At 36.0% G+C, this 2530-nt stretch overlaps 1 protein-coding gene across 4 annotated transcripts in view; it reads right to left on the reverse strand.

The window, feature by feature from the left end:
- LOC125033453 overlaps positions 1-2510 on the reverse strand; it is an 18039-nt gene extending 15529 nt beyond the window's left edge. The window contains exon 1 of one of the 4 annotated variants that reach the window (XM_047624974.1): positions 2454-2510. The gene's annotated coding sequence lies outside the window, so the exon portion shown is untranslated. Of the gene's footprint in view, positions 1-2353 lie in introns of all 4 variants that reach the window. The other 3 variants (XM_047624975.1, XM_047624971.1, XM_047624973.1) reach the window with 3 other exon arrangements.
- Between the last annotated feature and the right edge of the window lie 20 nt (positions 2511-2530).

A 2530-nucleotide genomic window follows, 5' to 3' on the forward strand; every position in this document is an offset into this window, starting at 1 on the left:
GCGTCAACATTTTCACCCTGACCTCACTCACTCTGACCCGTGACGAGTGACCAAACTCCACCAAATGAATAAGTAGACTAAGCCTCTACTCTCCTCCCTCTCCCCTCCCCCCCTCATATAACATCTGCATCGCCCCCCTCCCTCTCCTACTGGCCCAATACCCGACCTCTTTCTCCCAACACCCAAGCACTCTCATTATTAAATATCATTACTGTTATTACTATCTTTACTGTCATTATCATCATTAGCATTATCATTTCTCATTATTATCCTCATTATCATTATCACCTATTACCTGACCCTTATTCTTTTCGTTGTTTAAGTTGTGTCATTGGATATACTAAGTGTACAGACTCTTAACATGGTATGTAATATTTCTTAATTGCTTAAAATAGCCAAACGTTGAAATATGTATATGGAGATAGGTGCTAACCAGATAACATGTAAAGTTATGTGTGGTTATTGTTTCTTATAATTCAATGGTTTTACATGAAAATTCAGCACTGGATTATCAAGTATAGGTGAGGATCTTTAGAATTAACATGGTTTACGGAATTTATCAGTGTTGTGGAAAAATGCTTATGGTCATTACTGGACTCTGGGCTTCAATGACGTGAGTTTTTTCTTGTAATTAAAAACAACTTCAGATTGGAAAATTAATTCTAATATACAAACCCATTATGTGTGGATACATAGATTATTGAAATTATGTTAAGAAAATTTATACCTTGTCAGGATATTAATGACTTTGTGATAATGAAACTATTTTTGTATAAATGAGTTTGTGTTAAGTAAAGTGTATATTATATCACAATCTATATGATAAATCAGTGATAGCAATTGAGTTTATAACAATCATCAGCAAATGAATGAATAATGTATATTTTTACTAATGATGAAATTATTTGCAGCTTGAAACCTTAGTGTAATAAATCATGTTAAAACGCTTTGTTTGAATAACACTGATAGCAGATAATGAAACCGTTAATTCTAATACATCAGCAAGCGATTATAATATTGTAAACGATAATCATCACGAAATCATGATAATTGCGAAACTCGTGATAATGATAGAAATATAATAATGATAATAATGATAATAACTAGAAAGGACTCAGAGAGAGAGAGGGGGGAGAGGGAGAGAGAAAGAGAGTGAGAGAGAGAGAGAGAGAGAGAGAGAGAGAGAGAGAGAGAGAGAGAGAGAGAGAGAGAGAGAGAGAGAGAGAGAGAGAGAGAGAGAGAGAGAGAAAAAAAAAATGTTTGAGAAGAAGAGGGAAAGACATTGAGCGAGCGAGTGAGCAAGCAAGTAAGTGAGAGAGAGAGAGAGAGTGATAATGATAGTCTAGTTTGATTCCATTAGTTACAATAGTTATTCTTGGTGTGACATACTGATTGTTTCATTTTGCTTCTAAATTATCCTCTGTGTGCAAGGAATGGCTGGAGTTACCATCCACTGGCCGCGAGGTAAGTAAGATTGCAAGACGAGATCGCTACCGCTGCACCACACAACACACAGCACAGAGAGAGAGAGAGAGAGAGAGAGAGAGAGAGAGACAGACAGACAGACAGACAGACAGACAGACAAACAGACAAACAGACAGACAGACAGACAGACAGACAGACAGGCAGACAGACAGACAGACAGACAGACAAACAGACAGGCAGGCAGACATACAGAGACATACAGACAGACAGACAGACAGACAGACAGACAAACAGACAGGCAGACAAACAGACAGACATACAGACAGACAGAGACAGAGGCAGACAGACAGACAAATAATGAGGAGTGGTAACACATGCAACACAGAACGTGGGCGGGGAAAGTGCTATCCCACAATGAATGTTCTTGATAACCTCTTCGATGACCAGATACCAACAATGATAATAATATAATATAACGATAATGATAAGAAAATGAAACAATAATATAATAGCAATATAATATAGTACAGTGATATAATGATGATATAAGATAATAATATAATGATAATAAAGCATAATAGTATTGTGATAATATAATATAATAGGTTCACATTCTGCAGCAGTATCAACGGCAAATCAGACAGAGCACAAACAACAACATGAAATACTCTAATCCTAAGAAAGATAATGAAGAGAACCTTATTTGAACTTTTGAACCTCGTTTTAACATTGAACTTTTTTTTATTTCGTTTATTTTCTTCACTGAACATTCTTCGATAATGTCTCTTTTGACATAATGATTTACGTTTACTTAATCATTCGCTGAACTATACTTGTATTTGCACATGTTCATTGTGCTGTAACTCGCATCACTGTATTCACTGAAGTTTACACTTATTGCAATAAACTGGCCTTTAATTAAACTTACAATTTTCACTGAACTTTACTTGCATATATTCTGTCAACCCAACTGACATGAACTTATTCTCCAAACTTTACTTTACATTTGCCAATTCTCCAAACTTTACTTGCATTGAACAATTTAAGGAGACTAGTGTTTGGATGCGATGCTCCTGACCGACGACGTGGCACTGCCGGGAAAATA

The sequence above is a fragment of the Penaeus chinensis genome, chromosome 16, assembly GCF_019202785.1.
Source record: "Penaeus chinensis breed Huanghai No. 1 chromosome 16, ASM1920278v2, whole genome shotgun sequence".
In the NCBI taxonomy this organism is placed as follows: Eukaryota; Metazoa; Arthropoda; class Malacostraca; order Decapoda; family Penaeidae; genus Penaeus; species Penaeus chinensis.